The sequence below is a fragment of the Pollicipes pollicipes genome, unplaced genomic scaffold (genome assembly GCF_011947565.3).
Source record: "Pollicipes pollicipes isolate AB1234 unplaced genomic scaffold, Ppol_2.1 Scaffold_7261;HRSCAF=8764_pilon_pilon_pilon, whole genome shotgun sequence".
In the NCBI taxonomy this organism is placed as follows: domain Eukaryota; kingdom Metazoa; phylum Arthropoda; class Thecostraca; order Pollicipedomorpha; family Pollicipedidae; genus Pollicipes; species Pollicipes pollicipes.
This window is the reverse complement of record NW_023597054.1, coordinates 16,043,082-16,052,538: the sequence shown is the minus strand read 5'-3', so window position 1 is coordinate 16,052,538 and position 9,457 is coordinate 16,043,082.

The following is a 9,457-nucleotide window of genomic DNA, read 5'->3' as shown; positions in this document are numbered from 1 at the left end:
GCAGAAATATTTAGTTGCGCAATTAGGGGGAGCCGCTGCGAACCGAGCTGGGGCGGGATGGCGTCGGCAGCGTGGATTAAGACAGGTCTGGGTCTGCTGATGTTTGGTCCTCCATTCCGAAGATGCCAAGAATCAGCCGCGACCCAATGTAAACAAACCCCAGATACCAGCGTCAAACAACATAGGTGTCGCGGGTGTAAAGGCCACATCTTATGCAAATCATCACACTTTGTTCTGGACATAAAATTTGTCAATTAGAGCTTTCTCACGTGATGGAGTGGGTGACGGAGTGTGTGCCATGTCATTCTACCTTGTGACTCGGATGCATCCTGCATTTTAGGTAGCTTTGATGTAATGTTTTCGACGAAGTTCAGCGTATGGGAACCCGCCAGCCGGGATGAGAAAGAAATGACAAGCATGGATGCCACAGATGATTTGGCAGACCCTCTACTCATTACCGCGTTTAACGTCATTCCGCCGTGTCGTTAATTGTCTCGCGCGTCCATGCTCAAACATCGTCTTGGGTTAAGGGAGCGGGTAAAATAGTGGTGAAGCTGCGCATCTGAGAAAGCATTTGTACGGCGTTCGATTCCCGTTGAGCTCGTCCTTTTTGCCTGGATGAGAGACAGGCGACGCCATATAGCTTATACAGCTGAGTGTGTCGTTAAGCCTCAATGACAAGGACTAGGCGTGGTGTTTTCCGTGTTGAAAAAATCCGCACCGTCTGGGGGAAAATTTGTGATGGCTTACAATACTTTAACTCGCCATCCTCTCCGTGGCAAGGGAGACACAACTTGATTTGAGGCACCCAAGACACTTCTCCGGACGTTTGAAAGTTCGCAGGCCGACGTCCCGTCTCCGGAGTCTCCGGTCATTTCATGAGCTTTTTGGAGCCCTACGCTCAGAGAGGTTCAGGACCTAGCTTTGTCGGCGTCATTTCCGTGGCTTTAGGCGTCAGGAGCCCGGCGACATGTTCCATAGGTGATCCTAGGCTACAATTTGCCAAGCCTCCTGGCAATTTGGCGTATTTAATGCAGTGTCATTCTTCGGACCATGAAGGTGTTCACTGGCTTTATAAGAGTTTCAGTCGACCTTTTACCGCTGCGTTGATGACTTGCCCGTCTAGCTCCATGAACGGTCATACTTCTCAGGTCGAGCGGCTGGCATGACGAGCAGGGACCACGAGACGGTGCCGTGGTTTTGGCGGGTCCGAGTATCTCGAGATAACCGCCGTCACATCAACACTGGGACCCTCAGATCGAGCGGCTGGCATGATGAGCAGCGACCATAAGATGGTGCTGTGGTTTTGGCGGGTCCGAGCGGCTCAAGATAACGGCCGTCACATCAACACTGGGACCCTCATCCACCAAATAAGATCGCCGGGGCGCCATCCCACATGGGTCATTGGACACCGAAGGACCGTGAGAACATCTATGACCACTTGGCATGCCCGTTAAGTCATTTTACGCAGAGGTAGGCAAGTCACAATTTTCTTTAAAATGTCATTACGTAAAGCTCATTGTCAACCCTTCCGTATCAACAAGCATTCGCTTCTGTCTGGAAGCCACATCAGACGTAGTCCACGCTCAGAATATGTTCGGCGCAAAGCCAAATTTCAGCACATTTTCCAAACGGAACTGGGCGTCTGGCCGACTCCCCAGTCTGGTTTGCCCGTCGTTTTCGTCGCGACGGCCATCTTGCCCGCCGGCGCTCGCGCGCCAGTTAATCGTATCACAGGTAGCCACGGCCCCAGAACTAGGGCTTCGCCAGCACTCTGCGGGCTTCCTGTCAACAGCCCAGTCCTAATTAAATCAATAACTCCGCGCCAGTGTAGCCCACTGAAAATATATTGCTCTGCTGGGACAGAAGGCTGCACCTCGACGGCGCCGGTATCGGAAACGATAGGAAGCAAAAAAAAAAACGCACCCGTCGTGGATAGCTTCGTCTGATGATCACTTGTACCATGTAAACCCTTTTATCGAGGAAATGGAACCAAGTACAAGGGAAGAGGAACGAAAAGTTCTGCACACTCAAGCGAAGTCCGGTGAAGCTCCAAATTGACGATATTGTCAGCGGTGGGCAAACGAACGCGAAAAGTAGAGGTGCCAAAACTCGTTCTGGCCACATTGTTTCCATGTGTTGCCATAGGAGCAACGTTTAAGCGGTTTCGAGCATTAGGCCAAGACTTCGAATCCCTGATTTAACATCTTTTGGTTACAATGTGTGCAGTTAGAAGTTTCCGATCTCGGAATCACGGTTTGTTGCCTCTATCTGGGGGCCATGTCAGTGACATTTTACTGAAGGGCGCCAAAGAACGCTCATTTCTCGCAGGACATGCACTCCCAAGGCGATTTCTAAACTGCTTTTTAAATACCTGCATCACCCTTAAGCGCATTGATATTGTTCGGCTGGCTTTTGAAAGATCAGGTCGTCCAAGATCAAGCTAGATCAAACTTTAAGATTTGGGACCGGACTGGACCGTTTGAAGGTCACATGCTTTGAATTTCAACAGCACATTTGACATGGCTTTGAAAGGTCTTTTCTGCCCTGCTCTCCACACTGATATGCTTGATGAGACTACGTGATGCTAACAGAAGACAAAACAGACCATCATACCGGCAAAAGGGTAAGTTGAATAGTGCAGTGCGCGCTATCACACAGTGGCGCGCAGTCCACGGATCCGCCATACCAATCATTAAGCGATGCGAATATTGGCCGACCCGTGCATGCGTCAGTAAGACACCTAGAATAGCCAAAGGTTACATTTTCTGAAACGGCCCCAAATATGACATGTGACATGCCTCAACTGAGACAAATCGCGTGGTAATAACTGGAAAGCCGAGGAGCTCAGTTTGTTGTGACCAATATTCACCTAACATAGTTGCGTTTTTCCCAATGCGTTTGTTAAGTCACTAAAAACCGAAGCTAATCCACTTTCCACTTGGACGATTAAAGCTGCCTGGCCTTGGCAGTGCCGAAGTCAGGCGACATTCCAGTGCTGCAATTTCTGAATTTGTGCGTTAACACTAAACATGAGTACATCTCTAAACTCATGCAGCTCTAAACTCCTGCTAAACCCATGAAAGGGATACATTCCAACGCAGTGAGTGATAGCAGTCACGTCTGTTACCACCTCTGAAAGGGGTACATTCCAACGCAGTGAGTGATAGCAGTCACGTCTGTTACCACCTCTGAAAGGGGTACATTCCAACGCAGTGAGTGATAGCAGTCACGTCTGTTACCACCTCTGAAAGGGGTACATTCCAACGCAGTGAGTGATAGCAGTCACGTCTGTTACCACCTCTGAAAGGGGTACATTCCAACGCAGTGAGTGATAGCAGTCACGTCTGTTACCACCTCTGAAAGGGGTACATTCCAACGCAGTGAGTGATAGCAGTCACGTCTGTTACCACCTCTGAAAGGGGTACATTCCAACGCAGTGAGTGATAGCAGTCACGTCTGTTACCACCTCTGAAAGGGGTACATTCCAACGCAGTGAGTGATAGCAGTCACGTCTGTTACCACCTCTGAAAGGGGTACATTCCAACGCAGTGAGTGATAGCAGTCACGTCTGTTACCACCTCTGAAAGGGGTACATTCCAACGCAGTGAGTGATAGCAGTCACGTCTGTTACCACCTCTGAAAGGGGTACATTCCAACGCAGTGAGTGATAGCAGTCACGTCTGTTAACACCTTCCCCGTCCCACACCGTAGAAGGCATATTACTGACAACTTAATATCATTGCACTTACTAACTGCGGGCCCACGTAATTTTCAGCAAACAAGTGTAGACTTTACAAGGTGTGCTGCATGAATTGTTAGGCAACATATAATTGCTGCGTAATTGTACACACTTGTATATGATTGCGTACAAACTGCTTGATCATCGGGTTCTGCAACAAACGACAAAACGACAAATCAAAGTTTCAATTTTGCACCCTCATCTCTCGGATTTTTATAAATAAGGGTTGCAAGGGTTGCCAACGCCAGTGAAGACGCCTGTGACGTTTTCAGGTCTCTCAATTGAGCGGTTTCGGAGTTACAGTCTCCGGCATTTTCGTGTTGGATGGTTGAAGGACTACGTTCGGCGGCGATATTTTCACTGCGATGAAAGGAAAGCGTATGAACCTGCATGCCAAAAAGATGCAAAAGCTTCCAGACTATGTGTGTGTCGTGGTTGGATTCATCGTTCCACAATAAATAATCAGTATTAACATTTGCAACGCATTTGGCGTTATTAACCTTTGCAGTACATGCAGAATCATTTTCTTACACGATGAGGAGCCTTTTCTCATTTGCATGTGAAAGAGCGTACTTTGAACGCAAGTTGCCAAAAGTAAAAAGGTGGTAATCAGCCTAGAAAGGTTTAGAAACAATATCGCAATAAGTGACTGCCTCATGCGCGTCATTCGCCGTCGGCTGTCGGCGCAGTATCTCCCACGCGTCTCTCCGCACGGGCGGCGGGAAATGAGCGCGTTGTGAGAAAACATTAAGCTTAACAATGCGATGGCTCGCATGCACGCAGAAGTCGACTTGTGCGCCTGTGACTCAGCCTAACTCACGCTAACTTATAAAAGCTCTTCGAATCAGGCGACCGCTGTTTCCCCTTCCAACGCATGTATGTAACACGTGGACAATGACAGTCTGAGCACTGACTGGGGTTACTCTGTGGATCTTCAGTGTCTCTTTGACAGTTTTGGCCGAAGCCAGGCTGATGCTAAGCTGATCCTCTGCCTAAGCGCTTCTCCTTTTAGTACGAAGAAACGGACCGTCTGCAAATTAGCCTTGCCCTGCAAGAGCTGGCATAGCTTCTCAGCAGAGCGCGTATTCTCGGAAAGACGGCCCCACAGGCTGGCACTGGCAGCAGCCCTTTTCATGGTCCTCCAGCTCCGTCACAAGAGTTCTTCCCATGGGATGTGGCAACGCAATGTCAATAGCACTTCACGACCTCATGAAAGTAAATGTTCGAATAACTGAACCTGTTACGTACGTTATCAAGTGCATGTGCGAGGAACATCATTCACATAGACAAGACAATAGTAAAAGCCTTAATCCTCGGAGAACAACCAGGAGAATGGAGACATAGATGTGTAGATATTTCGTCAACATGCCTTCATTCAAACAATAACAGAAGTCACTTCTGCACTTTCATTGCACGTTGATTTCTTCACTTCTGCACTTCTCTTTTACTTTTGCTATTGTTTTGATAATGGCACGTTGCCGAAATATCAACACATCTATCCTTCCATTATCCTATTTTCTCCGAGGAATAAGGAGCCTGCCAAATCTGCTAAATCTGATTCTATTGACCGGATCGAAAATTTCCTTTACTTGCGCTTTGATAGCGTTAATCAAAAACGATCGCACACCCTCTTCAGCGCGGAAAATTATCACAGTCCTGTATCATGTAGGACTTCTTATGGACATCCCAAACGGCGTGTCTTAGTAGGCCCTTGTAAGCGACATCTCGCAGGCCAAAGATCCAATTATTAGCTTCGCTTTCCGGTGATGACAGCGCGCGCAAACCGCGTAAGTGCCGCTGCTACCAATCGGGACGTAGCGTGTGCGGGACAATAGCCTCATGTTTGCAACTATTTTTCCCTGAACAGAGTGCTTCAAGCTTTTGTGGCATTCATTGCGCCAGCATTTTGACAAATAAGTGTGCTGCAAACATTATGGAACACACCCGTTGGACAAAGCAAGGCAAATGAAATACATCACTTTCCTGGTGGTGAGTGGGCAGGGAGTACAATGAGATTTGTCCGGCAGGATAGGCAACTTCCGATCGAAATTCTAAGCTATTCATGAGTTCGAGAGAACTGGCATCATCGATCGCAAAGGGCGTGTCTGATCTGAATAAGTGAGCACAAAGGAATGCGGCAAACTCCTTTTAAATCTCAGTGAGCAATCGTTTCGTGCTTCCCAAATACATCGGCACAGCTGGGTTGTCTCAGCGTTTCACTGTTGCAAGCAACTAGCATCACAACCGCGCTTCACCCGCACAACAGGCACTGCCCCAGGCTCTATCATTGGGCCTTTGTCCGAAAAGTCGCCGCCCCACATGAACAAGAGACCAAACCACCTTCACAGTACGCACTCACCTCCCCTTCCCCTCCCCCTGCTCCAATTACCCGGGCCCCGACAGTACGCTCGAAGGGGAGAGGGGGGGGGGGGGGCAGCCGGCTGCAGCGGTGCGCCGCGCCCAGTCTTCGTACGCTGCACATGATTCGTCGGTGCATGGACCATATATTTCCATGCACATAACCACCTTTTTAGTTTTGATATTGGGGAATATGCCACGCGCTTTCACATACTGATGGCAAAAGTATCAGTATCAAATAGGAAAATTGTTCTTCGCGCCTTGCAAAAATTCCCAATGCCCTGATTATTATTTATTTTGCAATGACGATTTCGAAACAGATATACAAATATTCGGGACTTTTTATCATTTCAACACGTAGGCTTGCCAACTTATCTTTCAAAAAGGGAAAAAAGTGCCACAGAATATAGCTCTGCAGCTACGCAACTCGAAATTTCCGAAGGCTATAATTCCGAAACGGTGCAACTGAGAGACTTAAAAAATGTCACCTGCGACTTCAGCGCTGACAACCCTTTGACCTGACGCAATCAAAATCCGAAGGATGGGGGTGTAAGGCACTTGTCGATTTGTCGTAGAATGCCCAAGGAGTGAGGTTGATGGTAAGAGCAAGCTTGCGGATTGCCTGCTCGAAAGCCAATCATTCGACGTGACTGTCTGCGTACTGGCATTTGCGAGCAGTGTTCCGGACAGCTCTTACCATCATGGTGTTCTACTAAGGATAAGCCACCACGCTGACATGATTGGGATGGAGATCTTAACGCTCCAAGATGATGTCATATTCATCATCTGCAGAGCAACACTAAACAAGACGAGGATTGGTGGAAACCTATCAAAGCCATATTTTGACTCCTCTTCCTATTGTCCCCATCCACCACCTACAGCAGTACCGGCCCGCTCGGCCGGCATCTTGGCCCACCTCAAAACAACCGTTCTGGGCGCCTTACGACCAGTGCAGTCGACCCGCCTCAAAATGCGTTCATCACAGGAATAGTTCCAGCTGCGGCCGCCAGGCGCCCGCTAGACGCCGCCGCGCCTGAACCGTTCGTTCCAGGCCGGAGCCGACGGTGCGACTTACGTATAACTGAAAGGGGTCGGCATCACGTGACTGTTCATTCTTCCGATGACCCATGAGCGAAACGTCTAATTTTGAAGCATCGAAAGGGGTGGTAAATACCGGCATGATGTTTGCTAGCTGGTGTCCCGAGGCCAGCTGTTTGCCGTCGGGTGATATTTTGATGCAACGCACGCCGTTCGTGCAGTGATGCTGGGGTGCGTATTTTCGCTGTTATCACGTGAGCCCTGGTCTACGTGCTTGCTGCACTGCAGTGACGGACTGATGCACAGGGCACGCAGAGGATCATATTGCTGTAACTGTTGCGCTTGTAGACAGCGTTGTTGGGCATGCTGGGGCCGAGGTTCCAGATGTGGATAGTATCGTTCGAGGAGCAGATGATGACGGAGGCCGGCAGCTGCACCGACTGCGGGCTGTCCGCCCGCGGGTGCGACTCGACGTCACAGATACAGGCAAAGAGATACAACAACAAGCGCCACCTGTCTACCATACTGATGTCACCATAGCGCTGTCTCATGGCAGTCGCCGCTGCGCTTGAAGGCTTACTGAGTCCAAATGTAAAAAAGGTGAGCGTTGAGCTTCGATGTTTTCAACCTAAAATTTGTCCATGTTTCGTTCCCCACGTGTTAACTAAACAGCTAAAGGTGAGAGTCCTTTTGACTGCGTAGTGCTTTATGAATGGTTTCTCAAAACTCTTGAGGGAGAGCGCCCCAGACTGTCCCCCTAAGGCCCTTGCGGAATCCAACAGAATGTCTTTGAACACAGTGCTGAAATTTTGGACAACTTAGCTTACATAATAGGTCATATGGTGTGAAAACATAAAGATTCTGACCGTGACGACTCGTGATCAATGAAATATTTCCGAAGTTCATGTCAGTCACATGTTAGTGATAAGTGCCGTTTATTTCTTGGAGGAAAGACATTTCTATCCGTTTTAGACCCTTTTTCTGTGTAACTGTACCTGTATCATTGGAACGTGCAATGCAATGGCCCTATTTGCTGTGGCTTTCGTAATACATGCTCGCCTCCCTTTTTGAGCATTCATATCGCACGGCAAAATAGCACGGTTTTCGTTGTCTCTTATCCTTTATATCCTGTAGGAAAAAGGATGCATATCATTCTGCAGCTAGTAGGAAAATTCAAGTGTATTTGTTGTCCCTAAGCCTTGCCCATCTGCTTAACGCAGAGTCGCATCTCAAGAGAGAGGAGGATATGTTTCCGGCTAAGTTTCCCCAGGTAGCACCGCTCTCACCAAGGCTGTAAAAATACACACGGCAACTTTCCCATAAAAGAAGGCACAGGCCCAGTTACGAGTCTATGATGCAAGGAATGCGAGAAAAACCTGGATAGGATGTGTGTTTTTGGTAACAGCTCAGTTAACACCGCGAACTACGAACCCACATATTCAACAACAACCTAGTACCTTTCGGGAACTCGGTGTAAAACAAAGGATTAATGGTATTTTCTGCTTCTGGGCCAATGGGTTGAGCTCACTGCTTGATTTCTTTGCAAAAACCATTGCTCACCAGCCCAGTGCGTCGTTAACTTTTCAACATTCATCGCACTAAACATGTTGCTCTGCGCCCTTTTTGGGGTACAGCTAGATAAAAGCTATACCAAAGAACTATACTTCAATTCCATGGCAGCCGGCATTATACCACACTACATGCCCCATGACTGATAGAAAAGGGGTTCTTATCCCCAAATGTGGAAGTTCGTGCGCGTATTTTCTTATCCACTGTCGTGAGCGCGTCGTCTACCTAAATGTCCCTGCTTTTCCGTGAGTGCTAGCCCATAACACCGCATGATGTCTGCCGCTCGTGCCGCGCGCTCTCGATTAACCCTTCATCAAATTAACATAAGTTGTTCAGTGCATTAGCGAGGAACGGTATTCACATGGATTTGATTTGGATTGGATTGGATTCACATGGATCACATTCACGGTATGGCGGCTGCACCAGCCGGTATGCTCCTGAAAAAAGTTGATGGGGGTCATACTGAGTCAGTGGCGTAAAAAGGGCGCTGAGCAACATGTTTTATGCGATGAATGTTGAAAAGTTAACGACGCACTGGGCTGGTGAGCAATGGTTTTTGCAAAGAAATCAAGCAGTGAGCTCAACCCATTGGCCCAGAAGCACAAGACACTAGCATTAGCCTTATTCCTCGGAGATAAACCAGGAGCATGGGGATATAGTTGGGTTGATATTTCGGCACAGGCGTGTTGCCGAAATATCAACTCAACTATATCACCACGCTCCTGTTTTTTCCGAAGAATAAGGCTGATG